Genomic DNA, 10,665 nt, shown 5'->3' with positions numbered 1-10,665 from the left:
ACTGAGAAGGTGGGAACCCCCTTCCAGGCCCCCTACCCCTTGTTTCTCCCCTCATCTGTTTGGTCCAGAGAGGAGCTGAGGATCAGAGGGAACCATCTGCAAACGAGAGCCCCAAAGCATGGCGAGGAGCGCAGATCCAGGCCAACCGAGACCCCCGGACCTGTCCCACCCTGGACCAACTCTGCGCCCATACCGACATCCCCAGGGTTTTATAACGGGGGCGCCTATGGGAAAAGGCAAGGTACGGGAATCTGGGGACCACCAAGGCGGTCTCAAGGAGAAGCGCAGGGGTTGGGGAACAGAGGATCAAAGCCAGCATCCAGGCTGAGAAAGGAGCAGGCTCCGCAGAGGAGAAAAAAAATATCTCCTTGACGCTGTCCCTCCAGGGACGTAGGGTGGCCTCTCACCTTGGTGAATAACAATCCCTGAAGTCTAGCAATTACAGAAATGCTTCCAGAGGTCTTCTTTCATTCATCCGTACAGTGACTGGGGAAGGTAGGTATTGCCATCTTCATTTAGAGATGGGAAAACAGGCTCAGAGTGGTTAGTTGACTTGCCCAAGGGCACACAACTAATAAAGGTCAGAAACAGCCCTACTCTCTGCCCACCTTCAAAATCCACACTGCCTTGGAGCTGCTGCCCTAGCCCCCACTGCCCCTCTCATCCAGGGTGGGCCAGAAAGGTGAGTGAGTATTGGGAGGACTATGGAACCTCAGCTCTGAGACACAATCTCCAACCTGTATTTGAGGCCCTTCTCCCTCAGTTGCTCTTATTGTTCCCCATCGAATCTGTGGAGATCCCCAGCTGCCCCTCCCTGCACTTCCAAAACATTGAGGATGGAGGGCCCACTACAGGAGGCCTGGATTTTCTCTAGGCCAGGCCAGAGGCCATAAGTGTCCCTTCCCCTTATACTTCCTCTTCCTTCTACCTTCCCTTTCACATGCAGAACCACTGACAAAAGTTCAGCAGGAGCTGGGAAATTTACCTAATTTTAAGGCAGGCCCTGGGATGAGACAGCCCCTTCCCCCAGACCGACCTGATTTAAGTGCTTCTTCTGCCAAGGTCACCAGCACGTCTGGTGGGTGAGAGATGTTACTTATTTCATGTCCCAGCCAGGGATGCACAGGTAAAACAAAGCAGGATTTTCCTTGAACCTGCTACCAAGGTGATCCATTCTGTGCCCACTACCCTTATCCTCAGCTGACCTGGGGTTCTTGCCCTTGACATTAGCTAGGACATCTTTTTTTATTTCTTTTTAAAGAATTTCGTCCCTGATCCCCTCAATGCTTGTCCCTTTCCTTTTACAAACAAACCTTTCATTTACACTAGCTGTGTGCCCAGCACTGTGCTCACTCCTGTTGATTCAGTGGCAGATGAAAAGAGTCCCCATTATTAGACTGCTCACAGCCTAGCAAGGGACAGACTCCAAACACATCTGGGAGAGTAACTACCATCAGGCAGACTGGTAGCAGGTGTTCATGCTTCCCCTTGCCCAGAACTACTTCTTCCCGTAGGTAAGAGAAGGATGGGAGTTGTGCGCTGCAACTGAAAATCCGAGCAGGGTGGGGAGCCTCTAATGAAGTAGTTGCCAGCCTAAGCCCTCCATTCCTGGGGATGCTCTGGCCATTGCCAACCACTGCCACCCAAGCCCTGGTGGAAACAAGGCTAAGCTAAATAGAACCTCTTACGTGGAAAATTATGAACTCAGCAAGCCTACATTCTGTCTCGCGCGCGCTGATCAGAAATGTGAGGCACAAAAAAAGGGAGAGCATTGAATCAATGATTACCTAATAAATTTGGTTGGCTTGCAGGAAGTATCTTTCCAATCGTGGTCCACAGAGGAGGAAATCCTAGAAGGGAGGCTTGGTGAAGTTTGGAACCTATGCTTTGGTGGATCTGTGCTTCCACCTGCTGGACTCAGGAGGTATGACAGCCAAGACAGGGCGAGGCCTCCAGAAGTGATGGAGATGGAGTCACAGCGTGGGTGACATTTCTGGACTGTTGTGGCCTTGTCATCTCCGATGGAGAAATTGTGCTGTCACTGGGGACACTCAGAGCTTAGATGACTGAGCAGGTCTCCCCAGGAATCTTCCTCCCTCTGCCTGATGACCATTACTCATCGAGCGCCTCTTCAAATTTAAAAAAAAAAATTTTTTTAGGGGTGCCTGGGTGGCTCAGTGGGTTGAGCGACCGGCTTTGGCTCAGGTCATGATCTCACGGTTTGTGAGTTCGAGCCCCGCATCGGGCTCTGTGTTGACAGCTCAGAGCCAGGAACCTGCTTCTGATTCTGTGTCTCCCTCTCTCTCTGCTCCTCCCCCACTCATGCTCTGTTTCAGAAATAAATAAACATTTTTTAAAAAATTGTTTTTAATTTTTTTAAGATAATACATACATGTGCTCAGTTTACAAGAAAAGCAGTTTTAATGCATCTTTCCAGAAAAGTTTAGGGCATATACAAGCAGAGTGTGTGTGTGTGTGTGTGTGTGTGTGTGTGTGTGTGTGTTTGATACACAGTCTACAATTTGGCACCTTGATATTTTCACTTAATCGACACAGTCGATTTTCACGAAATCGACACAGTCCTCCATCATATGGGTGTGTCACAATCTATTTCACTAGTCCCCTCCTAGTGGGTAGTTCGGTTATGTCAGTCAAACAATGGTGCCTGCAGGAAATATCTCGGTACATATATTTGTCTGCACTTGTGTGTGTAGCCGTAAGACAAGTTTATCAATATGACAATGCTGAGTCAAAGGTTCTGCACTTTTTAAAAGTTTATCTATTTATTTTGAAAGAGAAAGAGAGAGAATGTGTGCCCGGATGCGGGGCTCGATCCCACAAACCATGAGATCGTGACCTGAGCTGAAATCAAGAGTCAGATGCTCAACTGACTGAGCCACCCGGGCACCCCAAAGGTTATGCACTTTTAAATTTGGGGTTGTTTTTTGGGAATTTGGATAGATTTGGAATTGCCTTCCAAAAAGTTTGCACCAATTTGCAACCCCCAACAATGGAGGACAGTGCCCGTTTTCCCACATCCTCACTCTATTATATTATAGGTATTATAAGGCCTTTTGATGTTTGGTGAGGCCTATTTGAAAGTCTTTGTCATAGGCCGGTAATGATCTGTCTTTTTCTCCAAGGCAGAGACTGTATATTTTCTATCCCTATACCTCCAGTGTAGGATCTAAACCATGAATGAAAGGAAACAGGATTGCATTTTGGTGGGGATGAAGGGAAGGGGTAGAAAGTTAGAGCTAAGCAGGAAGTCTGGTTTTTTTAATGTTTATTTATTAATTTTGAGAGGGGAGGGAGGGGCAGAGAGAGAGAGAGAGAGAGAGAGAGAGAATCCCAAGCAGACTCCACGCTGTCTGTGCAGATGTGGGACTGGATCCCACGAACCATGAGATCATGACCTGAGCTGAAATCAAGAGTTGGACACTCAAATGACTGAGCCACCCAGGCAGCCCTAGGAAGCCTGTCCTTAAGGGTCACTCTCATTTCCAGGCCTCAGTCAAGCCTCTGCCCCAAACCCAACAGCCCTCCTCTGGCAGGAGCCTCCCAGATTTTGAGATCTGAGACGGAAGGCCCAAATTCCTGAAACAGCTCTCACTTAGCTCTCCTGCATCCCAGGGATGGGCATCATCATCTCTGAGACCCCTAAAGACTAGAAATAAGGGGTGCCTAGATGGCTCAGTTGATTAAGCATCTGATTCTTGATTATGACTCAGGTCATGAACTCACAATTTGTGAGTTCAAGCCCCACAGAGGGCTCTGTGCTGACAGCACGGAGACTGCTTGGGATTCTGTCTTTCCTCTCTCTCTCTGCCCTTTGCCCCACTCTCAAAAATAAATAAATAAACTTAAAAAAAAGCTGGAAATAAGTCAGGTGTTCAGCTATAGGGGTCAGTGAAACCAGCAATCCAATAGACCTTTCTGCAATGATGAAAATGTCTCATTCTATCGGTGCTGTCCAGTATGACAGCCACTGGCCATATGTAGCTATACTGAGCTCTTGAAATGTGGCTAGTGCAACTGAGGGAATGAATTTCAAATTTGACTTAATTGTAATTAAGTTCAGTGTAAATAGCCACATGTAGCTACTATACTGGACAGTGAAGGGTTAAATAAACATAGTATATCTCCACAATGGGAAAATATGCAGCTGTAGAAGAAGGAAAGGAAGGAGAAGGAGAAGGAGAAGGAGAAGGAGAAGGAGAAGGAGAAGGAGAAGGAGAAGGAGAAGGAGAAGGAAGAGAGGAGCAGGAGGCGGCTGTCAGATATTGATATGGAAAGATCTCCAGGATATTTTGAAGCAAAAAGACAGTGCAAAACAGCATATATGCCGTGCTGTCTTTTGTGTAAGAAAGGGAGGTGGAGATAAGAATAAATGTTTGTATTTGCTTGAATTTACATGAGCAGGTAACAAAAGTAGTAACCTATAAGGTGCTGGGAAACAGGGTGGACCAGGCAGATGTGGGAGCAAGACTTCCCAATACATTTTTCTAAACTGTTTTGGTTTTTGAACCATATGCATTTATTCTCTATTCAAAAGTTTAAGTAGGGGCACCTGGGTGGCTTAGTCACTTAAGCGTCCGACTCTTGGTTTGGGCTCGGGTCATGATCTCACGGTTTAGGAGTTTGAGCCCCACAACCGGGCTCTGTGCTGATGGTACAGAGCCTGGCTGGGATTCTCTCTCTCTCTCCTTTCTCTGTCTAATCCCTCCCTTGCTTGTGTGCTCTCTCTCTCTCTCTCTCTCTCTCTCTCAAAATAAATAAATAACTTTAAAATTTTCCCTAAAAAAGTTAAGGGAAAATAAAAGCAAGTTGCTTATTGGCAACTTGTGTTAGATGAGGGAAATAATCCCACTGTCCTGTCTATGTGACCTCCCAGAGGACAGCCCAGGGGAAAGGGATGGGCAACACTTCATGAGCCATGCCCTAGGTGACACAAGTGCCCAAACCTGGTAAAGCATCAGAATCGGAATCTCAGCAGATGTGCCTTTTATGGTCCACCAGTAACTCTCCAGCAGACACTGAACTATCCTTGTCAACACCTCCCAGTGAAGAGAGGACAAGTCCTTAGTACCAGGCGCATGTCCCTTCCCTGGAGACAGCAATGCCTAAAGACTGGAAATAAGCCAGGTGTTTACAGATTCAATGGTCACAGATGTCTTCTGAGCATCAGCACCATGGTAGGGGCTGTCCACATGTCATTCAAAGCTGAACAGCAGCCCTGCAAGGCAGGCCTACTGCTCTGCTCTCTGAGCTCAGTGTCCTCTTAAAGGACTGATTTGTCCAAGGTCACACAGCTGGTAAATGTGAACCACAGGGCCAGGATCTGAACCCAGTCATACAACCCCTGAGCCTCAGTTTTCTCATTATGAAAAAATGACAATAGGACCTCATAGAATTGTTTTAAATATTAAATAAAATTTCAACTTAAGAGCCAACAGAGACTTTTATTTCCAACAATATGGTGGACTATATGTCCAGAGAAACCCTTCTGGTACAAAGCAACTAGAAATGCTAGATAAAAGATTAAAAGCTGTGTGTGTGAGTGTGTGCATGTATGATATTTTCAATGCAAGGCCAAGCTTGCAAGAAAAGAAAATCCTCAAAGGCACAAATCCAAAATGGAAGACAAAACCTGGGGCCTCATAAGGTAGGAGGTTGGAGCAGACATAATCCACTCCTCTCAAAAGTCAAGGGTGCCCAGAAGGTAAAATCTTTGGGTAAATGTGAGAAGCAAAAAAACAAAAACAAAAACAAAAACAAAAAAGCAAAAAAACCTACCCTGCTGAGAGAGATAGTAGGATTCTTGCCTGCCTTAATTTATCAAGAATATATAACCATTCTACAGTTATATGCACCTAATAACATATCTTCAAAATCATAAAGCAGAAATAGTGGGAAAAATAGACAAGTCCACCAATATAAAGAAAGATTTAAATGACCTCCCTCTGGAATTAGTAGTTTAAGCAGACAAAAAAGATCAGTAAGTACATAGCAGATTTGAACTGACAGGCTTACTTTAAGTGAATACTTTGAATTCTCCAGTCAACAATTATTGGCAAACACACTTTTGCTTTCAGCCACACATTTACAAAAGTGACCACGTAGTAGATCACAAGGCAAGTTCTGACCAATTCCAAACAATCATACAGACCTCACTATCTGACAGCAATTAAATTAAAAATCAATAATCAAAAGACAGCATAAAAGACAAACCCATGTATTTGCAAATGTCAAAATGCACTTCTAAATAATTCATGGATTGAAGAACTCCTTTTATCAGAAATTAGAAAATATTTGGAATAGAAGATCAAAAATATTACGTATAAAGCCCTTAACACATAGGGCCCTAAAAATGGCAGTGAGGATGATGATGTTAAAGATGCAACAACAGTTTACAGAGTGAGAGGTGTCTGCAAGACAAACTTGGCTTTGTCTGTAAGACAAACTTGGTAGTGGTTAATTCTGAGTTCAAAGGAGGGGTAAAGACTGAAGATCTGCGTTTGGAGGTAACCACTGAGTCTGAGAAGAAGGGTCCCAGAGGATGAGTTACAAACAACCTGTGAGTGGGATTATTCCGGTCCCATTTTCCTAATGAGGCCACCGAGGCTGCCAGTGGTGAGGCAACTCAAGTCATCCGGTTAGAAAGTGGCACACCCAGGATTCAAATCCAAGTTGGCTGTCTTACTTTCATGCTGCCCCTGAGGGAGGGAGGTGGGGACAAGCTTTTTGGTTAACACCAGTCTGCCAAGAAGGTATTTGGTCCCCTCTCGAGCTTTGGGGTGTCTGGTGGAGTGAGCTGAGAGGCCACAAACCACAACTGTCGCCTTCATTGGTTGGTTGGTCGATCTGTCTCTCTGTCTCAGCCAGCTCTGCTTGCTCACCCAAAAGTGAAAATGTGTGCTTTCATGTTTGAAACCCACACAAACTAGGGCAGATGAGGCCCTATCCAACCAGCGGCCAAAGGCCAAAGGGAATGGGGCGCACAGGTACCCAGAGACGCTGAGCAGAAAGAGAGGGTGGGCTGAGGGAGCCACTTGCAGCACCCAGGCCCACCAGGGCTAGGGGGCATCTACAATGGGGAACAGAGCCTGTACCTGGCACACAGTAAGTGTTGAATGAATGCTGACTAAAGGAGCACTTATGGAAGACCTGCTGAATACCAATCATCGTACTTGGTATCCTTTACTTTGATCCCCATGGTATCACACTGCGGTTGGTGTTACTAGCCCCATTTAAAATAGATATATATATTTATTCATTTTTGAGAGTGAGAGCGTGAGCCAGAGAGGTGGGGGGGGGCGGGGACAGAGGATCTGAAGCGGGCTCTGCGCTGACAGCAGCGAGCCCAATGCGGGGCTCGAACAGATGAACCATGAGATCATGACCTGAGCCCAAGTCAGATGCTTAGCCAACTGAGTCGCCCGGGTGCCCCACCCCATTTTTTGCAGATAGGGAGACTGGGACTCAGAGGGTGACTTGTCCAAGGTCCAGGAAATAGCTGAGCAGAGACAAGAACCCTGGTCTGGGGGCCTAGCTCCCCTGCTGTTTTGCCTATAGCAAGGACAGCCAGTTTTTGAAGATCCCTCTCTCAGCCAGCCAGCTGACCCAGGGGCCACTGTGATAAAAGCCAAGGCATTGGGCAAGCAGCTGAACCTCTTCACTCATTACTCAATGACGATTTATGATGGGCCAACAGTGTCCCAGGCACCAGAACTAGTAGAATAGAATCCTCTAATTCTATGAGATTGGAATTAGACCCAGGCCTGCCTGGGAAGAGCTGACAGCCTACAGTGGGCAACATGAGGGGAGATTCTGTGTGTCAGAGGCTTAGTTAGTGAAGAAACTAATCTTAAACCCACTCATGACATTTGTGGGTCAAGGGCCCGAAGTCAACTGGAGCCCACTTTTAATTCATATGTGTGTGTGTGTGTGTGTGTGTGTGTGTGTGTGTGTGTATGTGTGTGTGTGTGTATTTAATTCATATATATATATATATATATATATATATATATATATATATTATATAACTATTTGTTTTATTTTTTAGAGAGAGAGATCACAAAGGGCAGAGAGAGAGGGGGACAGAGGATCCGAAGCGGGCTCTATGCTGACAGAAGAAAGCCCGATGTGAGACTCAAACTCACAAACCTCCCAGTTTGTGATCATGACCTGAGCTGAATTTGGTGGATGCTTAACTGACTGAGCCACCCACGCGCCCCTACATATCATCTATCTATCTATCTATCTATCTATCTATCTATCTATCTATCTATATCTATAGCTATCTATAGATATAGATATAGATATACATGGATAGATAGATAGATAGATAGATAGATAGATAGATAGATAGAAAGGAATTAAATTTTTATGGGTTTTTTATGTTTATTTTTGGATGTTTATTTTTGAGAGAGAGTGTGTGTGCCAAGGAGCAAGGGAAGGGCAGAGAGAGAGGGAGAGAGAGAATCCATAGCAGGCTCTGAACTGTCAGCACAAAGCCTGACATGGGGTTCAAACCCACTAACTGTGAGATCATGACCTGAGCCAAAGTCGGATGCTCAACTGACCGAGCCACCCAGGTGCCCCAATTCATCTATATATTTAAAAGTTATAGGGGCGCCTGGGTGGCTCAGTCGGTTGAGCGTCTGACTTCGGCTCAGGTCACGATCTCCCAGTTTGTGAGTTCGAGCCCTGCGTCGGGCTCTGTGCTGACAGCTCAGAGCCTGGAGCCTGCTTCTGATTCTTTCTCCCTATCTCTCTGCTCCTCCCCTGTTCGTGCTCTGTCTCTCTGTCTCTCTGTCTCTCTCTCTCTCTCTCTCTCTCAAAGATAAACATTAAAAAAAATTTTTTTAAGTTATAAATCAAGACAACACAGATAAATTTTATCTTCTTACCCCAGTGAGAAAAATATACCTTCAAGAGGACCCAGAAAGCCAGATTCAACTGAACAATTCCAGGACTGGGGTGCCTAGCTGGCTCAGTCAGTAGAGCATACAACTCTTGATCTGGGGGTCGTAAGTTCAAGTCCCACGTTGGACATGGGACTACTTTTAAAAAAACTCTAGGACTATGCACTGGAACATGACACTTCAGGGTGAGTGCCCCCTTCCCTTCCCACTTCAGACTCTGTCCTGCATAAAGAGGAGCCACAATCACACACACACACACACACACACACACACACACACACACCAGGCTACATATCCAACCCCCATCCATACGCTCATAAACAGAACCCTTATGCACCTGGGCACACCAACTGTACAGTCTGACCTTAGGAGAATGAACCTGGGACATAGCCTGTGCAAGCCCTAGAAACAGGGCTTGGGGCCCTCTGGGAAGGGAACCCCAAGACTGCAGGTACCTAAGGCATGGGCAAGTTCTGTACTATCCAATATGGTAGCCTCTAGCCACATATGGCTATTTAAATTTTGATTTAAATAATTTAGGGGCGCCTGGGTGGCTCAGTCAGTTAAGCGTCTGACTTTGGCCCAGGTCATGATCTCACAGTTCATGTGTGAGTTCGAGCCCCACGTCAGGCTCTGTGCTGACAGCTTGGAGCCTGGAGCCTGCTTCGGATTCTGTATCTCTCCCCCTCTCTCTCTCTGCCCCTCCCCAGCTGATGCTCGCACTCTGTCTCTGTCAAAAATAAATAAACTTTAAAAAATTAAAAAATAATAATTTAAAAATAAATAAAATTTAAAAGCAAGTCCCTAAGTTGCAGTGAGCCACATTCCAAGTGCTCAATAGCCACATGTGGCTAGTGGTCACCATATTGGACGGTGCAGACAGAGAACATTTCCATTATTGCAGAAAATGCTACCAGACAGCACTGGTCTAGAAAGTGAGGCAATGCTCCCACTGGGCTCCTTGCCTTCTGGGGAGGGATACAGCTGGAGGAGGCCCAAGCTAGACCCTTTTGCCCAGATGTAAAGGTAGAACTGCCAGAGGATGTCAGGAAGTCTTCACAGAGAGGATGACATTTGAGCATTTGGCCAAATATGTGGGAAGTGGTGGAAAGGGGGTGGTGAAGGGCCACTGAAATAGAGAAAGCATATGCAAAGGCCCAGTGGCAACAATGATCTGTTGGGAGAAACACAACAGATTTGATATGACTGAAATGCAGAGTGTGGACCTAGAAGGGAGGAGGATGGTAATCTGGAAGCATCCACTGCCAATCCTCAAGGTTCTGGGGCCATGCTAAAGTTATGAGACTCAAGCCTGGTAGCTGATGAGATCAGGTGGAGCAGGAAGGACCAGACCAGCTGGACACATCAGAAAAGAAAAGGCAAAATCGAAGACCAGTTAGAGATTTAAAAACAAAACAACAGACCATGAGAGAGAAGCAGAGGGGAGGGAAGGGAGAGATATCTTCTAGAGGAAAGACATGGCTTTGATGTAAAGGTGAAAAATGGCTGACACTTGGAGTGCAGGTGTCAGAGAAAGGGTGAGTCACAATAAACACAAGGGCGAAGTTACAGATTGGGAGAGAAGTCAATAGTTCCACATGAGATTCCTAGAAGCTGAAAGGCATCCACAGGGCCAGTCCAGACAGGAGAGTGGAGATTCAGGGCTGCACCAAGTTGGTAAAGAAGAAAGGGATGTGGAAGCTACTAGAAGGCTGAGCTCTCCTACGGAGGTGAACAA

This window comes from Panthera leo, chromosome E1 (genome assembly GCF_018350215.1).
Source record: "Panthera leo isolate Ple1 chromosome E1, P.leo_Ple1_pat1.1, whole genome shotgun sequence".
In the NCBI taxonomy this organism is placed as follows: Eukaryota; Metazoa; Chordata; class Mammalia; order Carnivora; family Felidae; genus Panthera; species Panthera leo.
The sequence above is the reverse complement of the archived record's forward strand: the minus strand, read 5'-3'. Positions refer to the sequence as shown.